This window comes from Mustela lutreola, chromosome 12, assembly GCF_030435805.1.
Source record: "Mustela lutreola isolate mMusLut2 chromosome 12, mMusLut2.pri, whole genome shotgun sequence".
NCBI lineage: Eukaryota > Metazoa > Chordata > Mammalia > Carnivora > Mustelidae > Mustela > Mustela lutreola.
In genome coordinates, this window is record NC_081301.1 from 97,120,251 (window position 1) to 97,133,356 (window position 13,106).

At 41.9% G+C, this 13,106-nt stretch overlaps 1 protein-coding gene across 6 annotated transcripts in view; it reads left to right on the forward strand.

Moving 5' to 3' along the window:
• The first annotated feature begins 955 nt into the window (after positions 1–955).
• Positions 956–13,106, forward strand: part of ZNF169 (zinc finger protein 169) — a 63,331-nt gene continuing 51,180 nt past the window's right edge. For 2 of the 6 annotated variants that reach the window (XM_059141178.1, XM_059141183.1), the window contains exon 1: positions 998–1,101. The gene's annotated coding sequence lies outside the window, so the exon portion shown is untranslated. Of the gene's footprint in view, positions 1,102–1,218; positions 1,799–13,106 lie in introns of those variants that run through there. The other 4 variants (XM_059141186.1, XM_059141179.1, XM_059141185.1 and 1 more) reach the window with 4 other exon arrangements.

Sequence of the window (13,106 nt, forward strand, 5' to 3'; positions counted from 1 at the left end):
TGATGTGGTGTGATGTGATGTGGTGTGGTGTGATGTGGTGTGATGTGATGTGGTGTGATGTGATGTGGTGTGATGTGATGTGTTGTGGTGTGATGTGGTGTGATGTGATGTGGTGTGATGTGATGTGGTGTGATGTGATGTGATGTGGTGTGATGTGGTGTGATGTGATGTGGTGTGGTGTGATGTGGTGTGATGTGATGTGATGTGGTGTGGTGTGATGTGATGTGGTGTGATGTGATGTGATGTGGTGTGATGTGGTGTGATGTGATGTGGTGTGGTGTGATGTGGTGTGATGTGATGTGATGTGGTGTGATGTGGTGTGATGTGATGTGGTGTGGTGTGATGTGGTGTGATGTGATGTGATGTGGTGTGGTGTGATGACTAGGAGGCTCCGCCCGCAGCCTGCAGCCCCGCGCTCTCTCGAACTCTCGGGCTGAGATCCAGACCTGAGCCGAACTCCAGAGTCCCACCCCTAACTGAGCCGCCCAAGTGCCCCCTGGCAGTTTTATTTTGAAAGTTAACAAGTTTTTCCTCTAATTATTTTTTTTTATGAACTTCAGTATCTTCTTAAAAAGAACAATGCCAGTACGTTTGGCATTGTTTATTTTTTAGGAAGTTCGTTCAGTTTGCAGTGATTTAAGGGTAAACACGGCTCAATCTGCAGGATGGAGGACAATCACACATCCAGGTCGGCATTTCTTTATTATTAAACAAGAAACACAAGGGCCCTATAAATTAAAAGGATGCTCTGCTCACCGAGCCACCCTTCTCTTGTACGGGAAAGTCTGTTTGATTTTACTGCCCGATTCTTCCCAATTTCCGCAAAAGCCTCAAACAGTGCCTGGAATTGAGGCGCGCAGGGAGTGCCGCGGGCGGCTGCCACACGGGGTCGCCCGCGGCCCAGGCGCGTCGTGAGGCGTCAGCGCAGGCGCGCCGTGCGCCGAGGCACTGTGCGGATCGGAGCTCTTCGCCCGGGGCACTGTGGGTCCCGCGGGCCCGCGCCGCGGGGCAGTCTGGGTAGGGCCGTCGCGTGCCGGCCGGCGTCGCTGGCCCGTGGCGGCCGTCCTGAAGCGCTGGCGGTAAGCGAGTCAGCCGCGCGAGGTGCGGAGCGCCGCGGGAGGGCGGGCGGCCCCCTGGGGGCGGCTGCGGGCGGGAGCTCGGGCGCGCGCAGTGCGCGGGTCTGAGTCCGGGTCCTGTCCCGGAGGGGCGCGCGGGCGGCGGGCGCGTGGGGCGGCGCAGCCCACCGCGGTGATGCCCGTGGCCTTTGGCCCCCTGCGCCCAGGTCTTGGCGGGGAAGATCGGCCTGGGGCGCACGCCCAGCTTTGCCTCGGTGTTGGCGGCAGCGGGGGCAAGAGACTCGCGTCAGCGGCCTCGGCCCCGGACCCCTGAGGGCGCCGGAAGGGTCCCGCGGGGTCCGGGCCGCGGGTGGCGGGCTGCGCCCCGCTGTTGTCTGCGGCCCCTCGGGCAGGCTGGGGCGGCGCAAGTGGACGGGGTCCGCGGGCCACGGCACTTTCCCGCAGCCCTGGTGCGGCTCGCCCCCGGGATTACGGGACGTGGGAGACGCAGAAGTCGCTGTGAAGCCCGTGGGTTCATCGCTCGGATCAGCGGCTCGAGAGCCCTGCCCTTGCTCCGTCAGTCTGCAGCCCCGAGCGTGCGCCTCTTTGGGCGGTGCCTCCGTCCAGGGGCTGTGCCAGGCTGGCCATTGGAGCCCCCAGCTGTCCCGTGGGGAGAGTTCAAATCCAGGGCGGCCTCTTTCACCGACTCCTCCTGAGCAAGGCCGGAACCGCCCGGAGCTGCTGTGAGTGTGCAAAGAGTTAAAACGTGTGTCTGACACACGCCAGGTGATTGATAACGTTCCTGTGTGTTTTCGCGGAGCCCCATGCGCACGTAGCGGATCAGTACACGGGGATTAGCGGGAATGCAGAGCGGTCTGCGCTAAAACCCGCCCCCTCTCTCCCCGAGCCCGTCCGTCCCTTCCCTGCCTGCTGCTGAGGCTTCTGGAAAGCGGACCCCGCGCGGGCTTGGCAGTTTAGCCTCTCTCCGGGCGGGGAGAGCCTCCTGTCGTGGGGACCGCGTCGGGTGTGGCCAGGCGGGCCCAGGAGCGATCCGCGCTCCCCACCGCATCGGGAGTAATTAATTGCCTGTTAGGGAGGGGAGAATTCCTGAGGGCCTGGCGGTCCATCTCAGCGGGTGCCACTAACTTGTGTTCTTGTGGGGCCACCTTTGCCGTGTGTGTGATATTCCCCGCGGGGCTCAGTGCTGCAGGCGGGTTCCCAAGCAGCCTGGCCTGCGCTTGACGCATTCCTGGGGCACGAGTCTCTGCCTTCATTCAGGAGCTTTTCAGCATCTCCATACATTCCCTCTGCTGTATGCTCAGGGCCTTGGCTGTGCTAGCAAAACAGAGACGGGGAGACATGCTGTTTTGAGAACAGTAGTCTTGTATTGGCCGCATTTTTATTTCCTCAGCCATCCTGCACATTAGGTGGGAGAATTTTCATTGTGTAGAACGGTAAATGGGGCAGTAGAGGATTAAATAACTTTTACCTTGGAGGTAGCTGTTCTTCACTTCCAAAGTTAACGTTTAAAAAGAGGTGCTCTATTTTTAAAGATTTTATTTTTATTTTTATTTATTTGACAGAACACAAGTAGATGGAGAGGCAGGCAGAGAGAGAGGGAAGCAGGCTCCCTGCTGAGCAGAGAGCCCGATGCGGGACTCGATCCTAGGACCCTGACATCATGACCTGAGCTGAAGGCAGCGGCTTAACCCACTGAGCCACCCAGGCGGCCTGAGGTGCTCTATTTTTAAAGACTGTCTCATACCTCTAATGCTGATTAAAAACATTCATTCATTTTCTTCTGATCCTGGTTCTCCGCCCCTGTGGACATTAACAGGAATCAGGCCACCCCATGTTTGCAGTCCACATATTCCCAGCCTTTTAAAGTTTCATCTACTTTCCTTATTTTTTTGGAGTGTGAAGGGAGATGGAATTATTAAATTTAAAATTTATTTATTTATTTTTATTTTTTTTTATTTTTTTATTTTTTTATAAATTTAAAATTTATTATGGAAATTTTACAAACAGCCAAAGGTAGCAAGAATATTGAAAGAGCATCTCTGCACCCCTCATTGGCTTCAGCAGTTGTCGCCATTCTGCTCTTCTTCTTCCTTTTTGGTTTTCTCTGATGAAGTATTTTGCACAAATCCCAGATATCATTTTAACTGTGAATACTTCAATATGCAACTCTTATAAATAAGGAGTTTTATAAAAATTTACTAAAGTGTAGCTAACAGTTTTATTACTTTGTGTACAACATATTCACTCAACAACTCAATGCATTACTCATGCTCACCATGATAAGCGTTGTTATTATCTATCATTATACAATGTTATTACAGTATTACTGACTATTCCTTATGCTGTACTTTTCAGCTCTGTGACTTACTCATTTTATAACTGGAAGTTTGTACCTCTTAATCCCCTTTTTCTCTTTTGCCCATATCCCCACCACCTCCCTTCTGGCAACCACCATTTTGTTCTGTTTATGAGTCTGTTTTTTGTGTTTTGGTTTGTTTGTTTTGTTTGTTCTTCATCCATTCATCTATTGATGGACACTCAAGTTACTTCCATGTCTTGGCTATTGTAGATAAAGCTGTAATAAACATAGGGATGCATGTATCTTTTTGAATTAGTGTTTTCATCTTCTTTGTGTAAATACCCAGTCATAAATTACTGGATCACATGGTAGGTTTATTTTTAAGTTTTCTAGAAAACTCCATACTGTTTTACACAGTGGTTGTACCAGTGTATCTACTTATATCCCCACCAACAGTGTGTGAAGTTTCATTTTTCATCATATCCTTGACAACCCTTGTTATTTCTTGTCTTTTTAATACTAGCCATTCTGAATGGTGTGAGGTGATATTTCATTGTAGTTTTAATATGCATTTCCCTGATGAGTGATGTTGAGCATCTTTTCATGTGTCTGTTGGCCATCTGTATTCTTTGGAATAAGGTCAGTTCAGGTCCTCTTCCAGTTAAATGTTTTTTGGTGTTGAGTTGTATAAGTTCTTTATGTATTTTGGATATTAGCCACTTATTGGATATATCATTTGCAAATTTCTTCTCCCCATTCAGTAAAAGTTATCTTTTTGTTTTGTTGATGGTTTCCTTTACTGTGCAGAAGCTTTTTATTTTAATGTGGTCCAAATAGTTTGTTATTGCTTTTGTTTTTCTTGCCTGAGGAGGCATATTTATTTATTTTAAGATTTTGTTAGAGAAAGAGAGTGAGAGAGAGCATGTGCGTGTGCACACAACCAGGGAAGAGTGGTAGGCAGAGGGAGAAGAAGGGTCACTGCTGAGCAAAGAGCCCAAGGTGGGACTTGATCCCAGGATCCTGGGATCATGACCTGTGCCAAAGGCAGATGCTTAATCGACTGAGCCACCCAGGCCTCCCTGAGGAGGCATATTTAGGAAAATACTGACAGCTGATGTCAAAAGAAATTACTGACTCTGTTTTCAGTATAGTACAGCATAAAGAATATGAAAATATGTACAGCATAGGAATTTTATGGCTTCAAGTTTCACATTTAGGTGTTTAATCCATTTTGAGGGCCTTTCTCTTTTTAAAATTTCAATACAATTAAAATCAGTGTTATACTAGTTTCAGGTGTATATATAGTGGTTCAGCAATTCTCAGTGTTATTCAGTGCTTATCAGGATAAATGTATTGTTAATCCTCTTCACCTGTTTAACCTATCTCCCTATCCGCTTCTCTGGTAATCATCAGTTTGTTCTCTATAGTTAAGAGTTTGCCTTTTGGTCTCTTTTTTCATTTGTTTGTTTGTTTCTTAAATTCCACATACAAGTGAAATCCTACGGTATAAGTCTTTTTCTGACTGGCTTATTTCACTTAGCGGTATACCCTTTAGATCCATTCATGTTGTAAATGACAATATTTCATTCTTCTTTATGGTTGAGTAATTCCATGTGTGTGTGTGTCACATCTTCTTTATTCATCTATTCATCTGTCATTGGATAATTAGGTTGCTTCCACATTTTTGCTTTTGTAAGTAATGCTGCAGTAAACATAGGTGTACATATATCTGTTTAAATTATTGTTTTCATATTCTTTGGGTAAATACCCAATAGTGAAATTACTGCATCATCTGTTCTGTTTTCATTTTATTTCTTTGAGGGATCTCCATATTGTTTCCCACAGTGGCTGCACCAGTTTGCGTTCCCACTAACAGTACAAGAGGGTTCCCTTTTTCTCCATATCCTCCTCAACACTTGTTGTTTCCTGTATTTTTTGTGTTAGCCATTCTGACAGGTGTGAGGTGGTATTTTGCTGTTGTTGTTTTTGTTTTTAATATTTTATTTATTTACTTGACACACAGAAAAAGAGAGATCAGAAGTAGGCAGGCAGAGAGAAAGGGGGAAGCAGGCTCCCTCCTCAGCGGGGAGCCAGATGTGAGGCTTGATCCCAGGACCCTGAGGTCATGACCCGAGCTGAACGCAGAGGCTTAACCCACTGAGCCACCCAGGCGTCTCTCATTGTGGTTTTGATTTGCATTTCCCTGATGATCCGTGATGTTGAGCATCTTTTCATGTGTTGTCTTCTTTGGAGAAATGTCTGGTCTTGTCTTCTATTCGTAATTGGATTATTTGAGAGGTTTTTGGTAGTGTTGTATAAGTTATATATTTTACCTACTAACCCTTCATTGCCTATGTCCCTTGCCAATATATATTTCCATGCAGTGGATTGTCTTTTAAGTTTGTTGGTTGTTTTCTTTGCTGTGCAGAGCTTTTTATTTTTATATAGTCCTAATAGTTTATTTCTGCTTTTGTTTCCTTTGCCTTAGGAGACGGGATCTAGAAAAATGTTGCTATTGCTGATGTCAGAGAAATTACTGCCTGTGCTCTTTTAACAGGATTTTTTTTGGTTTCAGGTCTCGTATTTAGGTTCTTAATCCATTTTGAATTTATTTTTTTGTGTATGGTGGAAGAAGTCGTCCTGTTTCATTCTTTCATATGTAGCTGTTGTCTTCCCAGCACCGTTTGTTGAAGAGACTTTTTCCCATTGGATGTTATTTCCTGCTTTGTCGAAGATTAATTGACCATCAGTCAAGGGTTTATTTTTGTGTGTTCTTTTCTGCTGTTCAGATCTATGTGTCTGCCTTTTGTGCCAGTACAGTGCTACTTATTTATTTATTTATTTGACAGAGAGAGAGAGAGAGATATCACAAGTAGGTGGAGAGGCAGGTAGAGAGAGAGGAGGAAGCAGGCTCCCTGCTGAGTAGAGAGCCCGATGTGGGGCTCGATCCCAGGACCTTGGGATCATGACCTGAGCCATCCAGGCACCCCTACCGTGCTGTTCTGATTATTACAGCTTTGTAGTAGGCTATTGGTGTTTTTGTAGGGATTGCATTAAATCTGTAAATTCTTTTGGGTAGTATGGACATTTTAACAATAAATGTTCTTCTGAACAATGAGCATGGAATATCTTCCCATTTTTTTGCATCATCTCCAGTTTCTTTCATTAGTGTTTTATGGTTTTCGAAGAACAGGTGTTTTACCTCCTTGGTTTAGTTTATTCCTTGGTTTTATTAATTTTTAGGCAATTGTAAATGGGATTGTTTTCTTAATTTCTGTTTCTGCTACTTTGTTATTAGCGTGTAGAAATGCAATGGATTTCTGTATATTGATTTTATATCCTGTGACCATACTGCATTCATTTATCAGTACTATAAGTTTTTTGTTTTTTGTTTTGTTGTTTTGGTGGAGTCTTTAGGGTTTTCTTTATATAGCCTCATGTCATCCTCAAGTTGTGCAAGTTTTACGTCTTCCTTACCAATTTGGGTGCCTATTATTTCTTGTCTGGTGGCTAGGACTTCCAGTATCATGTTGAATAAAAGTGATGAGGATGATCATTCATATTTTTGATCTTAGGGGGAAAGCTTTCAGTTTTTCACCATTAAGTATGATGTTAGCTGTGGGTTTTTCATATATGGCTTTTATTATGTTGAGGTATGTTCCCTCTAAAACTGCATTGATCAAGGTTTTTTATCATGAATGGATGTCATTCTTTGTTAAATGCTTTATTTCCATCTATTGAAATGAACATGGTTTTTGTGCTTTCTCTTATTGATGGGATATATTATGTTGAATGATTTGCAAATACTGAACCATCTTTGCAGCCCAGGAATAAATCCCACTTCATTGTTGTGAATGATTTTTATAATGTATTGTTGGATTTGGTTTGCTAATAGATTTTTTACAAAGCAGCAGAAATCATGACTGATGATCTGGTATGATAATAGATGCTGTCTAAGAGCCCAGAAAAAGACCCATATAAATATAGTTAACTGATTTTTGTCAAAGAAACAAAGACAGCACAATGAAGCAAATACTGTATTTTATTGAGGGTTTTTGCATCTATGTTCATTAGAAATACTGGTAGTCCCCCCCCTTTTTTTGTGGTGTCTTTATCTGGTTTTGGTATCAGGGTAATCTTGCACTCATAAATGAATTTGGAAGCTTCCTTCCTCTATTATTTTTTGGAATAGTTTGAGAAGAATACTCTCCTTTATTATTTTATTTTTTCATATATGAGCTATTTATTGGGTAGAAAATCCAAAAGAGTTGACAAAAGCACTTATGAAAATCATAATTTAGCAAATTTGCAAGACAAAGTTTTAATATACAAAATGCAACCCTGCCCTATGCCATCAGTGAACAGTGTAATATGAAATGGAAAACACAATATCATTTACATTAGCCCAATGGAAAAAAAAGAAAAAGGAAAATTGTTAGGTACAAATGTAATAAGATGTGTACCAGATCTTCTACATAAAATGCTAAAAAATTCAAATGAATACAGTTATAACCAAATAAATGATTTGGATGTTACATACTCATGGATAGAAAAACTTAATGTTGTGAAGATGTTGGTTCTACTTATTTCAACTTAGAGATTTAATGAAATGCCAATCAAAATGCCACCAAGTTATTTTGTGGATGCCAACAAAGTGATTATAAAACTTATGTGGGAGAAAAAAGACCTAGATAGCCAACACTATATTGAAAAGGAGGAAAGTTGAAAGATGGATGATCTCCAAATTCAAGATTTTTTACAAAGCTGCAGAAATCATGACTGATGGTCTGGTGTGACAGTAGATGCTGTCTAAGAGCCCAGAAAAAGACCCATATAAATATAGTTAACTGATTTTTGTCAAAGAAACAAGGACCGCACAATGAAGCAAATACTGTATTTTTTTTCTTTCTTTCTTTTTTCTTTTTTTTTTTTTTTGGTGAGGATTTAAAAAAAAAAATTTTATGGTGATATGTTAATCACCATAAAATACATCATTAGTTTTTGATGTAGTGTTCCATGATTCATTGTTTACATACAGCACCCAGTACTCCATGCACTATGTGCCCTCCTTAATACTGGCCACCAGGTTCACCCATTTCCCCACTCCCTCCCCTCTAAAACTCTCAGTTTGTTTCTTGGAGTCTATAGTCTCTCATGGTTCGTCTCCCCCTCTGATTTTCCCCCTTCACTTTTCCTTTCCTTCTCCTAATGTCCTCCATGTTATTCCTAATGTTCCACAAGTAAGTGAAACCATATGATAATTGACTCTCTCTGCTTGACTGACTTCACTTAGAATAATCTCCCTCAGTTTCGTCCATGTTGATGCAAAAGCTGGGTATACATCCTTTCTGATGGCTGAGTAATATTCCATTGTGTATATGGACCACATCATCTTTATCCATTTGTCTGTTGAAGGGCATCCTCGGCTCTTTCCACGGTTTGGCTATTATGGACATTGCCACTATGAATATTGGGGTACAGATGGCCCTTCTTCTCACTGCATCTGTGTCTTTGGGGTATATACCCAGTGCAATTGCTGGATCAAGGGTAGCTCTAGTTTTTTTTTTTTTTTTTTTTTTTTAAGATTTTATTTATTTGACAGAGAGAGATCACAGTAGGCAGAGAGGCAGGCAGAGAGAGAGGAGGAAGCAGGCTCCCCACCAAGCAGAGAGCCCGATGCGGGGCTCGATCCCAGGACCCTAGGATCATGACCTGAGCCGAAAGCAGAGGCTTTAACCCACTGAGCCACCCAGGCGCCCCAGGGTAGCTCTAGTTTTAACTTTATGAGGAATCTCCACACTGTTTTCCAAAGTGGCTGCACCAACTTACATTCCCACCAACAGTGTAAGAGGGTTCTCCTTTCTGCACATCCTCTCCAACATTTGTTGTTTCTTGTTAATTTTGGCTGTTCTAACTGGTATAAGTGGGTATCTCAATGTGGGTTTTTTTTTTTTTTAAGATTTTATTTGACAGACAGAGATCACAAGTAGGCAGAGAGACAGGCAGAAAGAGAGGGGGAAGCAGGCTCCCTGCTGAGCAAAGAGCCCAATGCAGGGCTCCATCCCAGGACCCTGGGATCATGACCTGAGCCGAAGGCAGAGGCTTAACCCACTGAGCCACCCAGGTGCCCCCTCAATGTGGTTTTGATTTGAATTTCCCTGATGGCTAATGATAATGAACATTTTTTCATGTGTCTGTTAGCCATTTGTATGTCTTCACTGGAGAAGTGTCTGTTCATGTCTTCTCATTTTTTGACTTGATTATCTGTTTTGGGGGTGTTGAGTTTGAGAAGTTCTTTATAGATCTTGGATATGAGCCCTTTGTAGTGCCATTTGCGAATATCTTCTCCCATTCTGTGGGTTGTCTCTTTGTTTTGTTGACTGTTTCCTTTGCTGTGCAAAAGCTTTTTATCTTGATGAAGTCCCAACAGTTCATTTTTGCTTTTGTTTCCCTTGTCTTTGGAGACGCATCTTGAAAGAGGTTGCTGTGGCTGATGTCAAAGAGGTTATTGCCTATTCTCTAGGATTTTGACGGATTCCTGTCTCACGAGGTCTTTCATCCATTTAGAGTTTATCTTTGTGTGTGGTGTAAAAGAGTGGTTGAATTTCATTTTTCTATACATAGCTGTCCAATTTTCCCAGCATCATTTATTGAGGAGACTGTCTTTTTTTTTTTTTTTTTTTACAGAGGATACTTTCTCTTGCTTTATCAAAGATTATTTGACCATAGAATTGAGGGTCCAAATCTGGGCTCTCTACTCTGTTCTGTTGGTCTGTGTGTCTGTTTTTGTGCCAATACCATCCTGTCTTGGTGATCACAGCTTTGTAATATAGCTGGAAATCAGGCAATGTGATGCCCCTAGTTTTGTTTCTCTTTTTCAACATTTCTTTGGCGATTGAGGGTCTTTTCTGGTTCCATACATGTTAGGATTGTTTGTTCCAGCACTTTGAAAAATGCTGGTGGCATTTTGATCAGGATGGTGTTGAAAGTATAGATTGCACTGGGCAGCATAGGCATTTTATCAATGTTTATTCTTCCAATCCATGAGCATGGAATGCTTTTCCATCTTTATGTGTCTTCTTCAGTTTCTTTCACGAGTGTTCTGTAGTTTCTCTAGTATAGAACCTTTACCTCTTTGGTTAGGTTTATTCCAAGGTATCATGATTCTTGGTGCTAATGTAAATGGAATCGGTTCTCTGATTTCCCTTTCTACAGTTTCATTGTTAATGTATAAGGATTTCTGTGCATTGTTTTTATATCCTGCCACATTACTGAATTGCTGTATAAGTTCTAGTAATTTGGGGGTGGAGTCTTGGGTTTTCCACATAATGTATCATGTCATCTGTGAAGAGAAAGAGTTTGACGACTTCTTTGCCAATCTGAATACCTTTTATTTCTTTTTGTTGTCTGATTGCTGTTGTATGACTTCCAGTGCTATATTGAACTATAGTGGCGAGAGTGGGCATCCTTGTCGTGTTCTTGATCTCAATGGGAGAAGGCTGATAGCCTTCCCCACTGAGAATGATATTTGTTGTGGGTTTTTCATAGACAGATTTTATGAAGTTGAGGAATGTTCCCTCTATCCCTATACTCTGAAGAGTTTTAATCAGAAAAACATGCTGTATTTTGTCAAACGCTTTTTCTCCATCAATTGAGAGGACCATATGGTTCTTCTCTGTTCTCTTATTGATTTGTTCTATCACATTTATTTGTGAAAGTTGAACCACACTTGCATCCCAGGGATAAACCCCATCTGGTCATGGTGGATAATCATTTTAATGTACTGTTGGATCCTGTTAGCTGGGATCTTGTTGAGAATCTTGGCATCCATATTCCTCAGGGAAATTGGTCTGAAATTATCCTTTTTGATGGGGTGTTTGCCTGGTTTGGGGGATCAGGGTAATGCTGGCTTCATAGAAAGAGTCTGGAAGTTTTCCTTCTGTTTCCATTTTTTGAAACAGCTTCAGGAGAAGAGGTATTATTTCTTCTTTGAATGTTTGATAGAATTCCCCCAGGGAATCCATCAGGTCCTGGACTCTTGTTTTTTGGGAGGATTTTTTGTTTTTGTTTTTAAATCACTGCTTCAATCTCATTACTGGTTAATGGTCTTTTCAGGTTGCCAGTTTCTTCCCGTTTCAGTCTTGGAAGTTTATAGGTTTCCAGGAATGCATCCATTTCTTCCAGTTTGCTTAACTTATTGCATACAGTTGTTGATAATAATTTCTAATTATTGTTTCTGTTCCCTTGGGGTTAGTCATGATCTCTCCCCTTTCATTCGTAATTTCATTAATTTGGGTCCTTTCTCTTTTCTTTTGGATTAGTCTGGCCAGTGGTTTATCAATCTTATTAATTCTTTCAAAGAATTAGCTTCTAGTTTTGTTGATGCATTCTCCTGTACTCTGGTTTCTAACTCACTGATCTCTCCTCCCCTCTTAATTATGTCCCTTCTTGTGCATGGGGCTGACTTAATTTGTTGTTGATTCTCCAGTTCTTTAAGGTGTAAAGAGAGTTTGTGTATTCAGGATTTTTTTTTTTTTTTTTTTTTTTTTTTTTTTGGAGTGAGGCTTGAGGCTTGGATGGCTATGTATTTCCCCCATGGGACCACCTTTGCCATATTCCATAGGTTTTGGACTGATGTGTCTTCATCTCATTGGTTTCCACGAATTGTTCAAGTTCTTTGATTTCCTGGCTGACCCAAACATTCTTGAGCGGGATGGTCTTTAGCTTCCAAGTGTTTGAATTTCTTCCAAACTTTTTTTTGTGATTGAGTTTCAGTTTCAAAGCACTGTGGTCTGAGAATATTCAGGGAATAATCTGAATCTTTTGGTATTGGTGGAGACCAGATTTGTGACCCCGTATGTGGTCTATTCTGGAGAAAGTTCCATGTGCGCTTGAGAAGAATGACTATTCTATTGTTTTAGGGTGGAATGTTCTGTATATATTTATGAGGTCCATTGGGGTCCAATGTGTCATCCAAAGCTCTTGGGTTGTTTTTTTTTGTTGATTTTTTTGCTTAGGTGATCTGTCTGTCCCTGAGAGTGGCGTGTTAAGATCTCCTACAATTAACGTATTCTTATCAATGTGTTTCTTCTTATTTTGATGAACAGTTGGCTTATGTAGTTGGCTGCTTCCATGTTTGGGGCATAAATATTCACAACTGTTGGATCTTCTTGGTGGATAGACCCTTTAAGAATTATGTAGTGTCTTTCTATATCTCTGACTACAGTCTTTAGCTTAAAATCTAACTTGTCTGATACGAGAATTGCTATCCCAGCTTTCTTTTGAGGCCTGTTGGCATGAAAGATGGTTCTCCATTCCTTCACTTTCAGTCTGGATGTATCTTTAGGTTCAAAATGCATCTCTTGTAGATAGCATATGGATTGGTCCTGTTTTTTAATCCAGTCTCCAGTCCTGTGCTGGTTTATGGGGGCATTTAGGCAGTTCATGTTGAGAGTGATTATTGAAAGATATGTTTTTATTGTCGTCATGCTGCTTGTGAAGTCCTTTTTTTCTATAGATTGTCTCTGTAAATTTCTGTTCTTTATCACTCTTGGGGTTTTTCTTCTTGTATAGAACCCCCCTTAATATTTCTTGTAATGTTGGCTTGGTGGTCTCATGATCTTTTAGTCTTTGCTGGTCTTGAAATCTCTATATCTCTCCTTGCCAGAGAATGTATTCTGAATGTCAGCCTTGCCAGATAAATTATTCTTGGCTGAATGTTCTTCTCATTT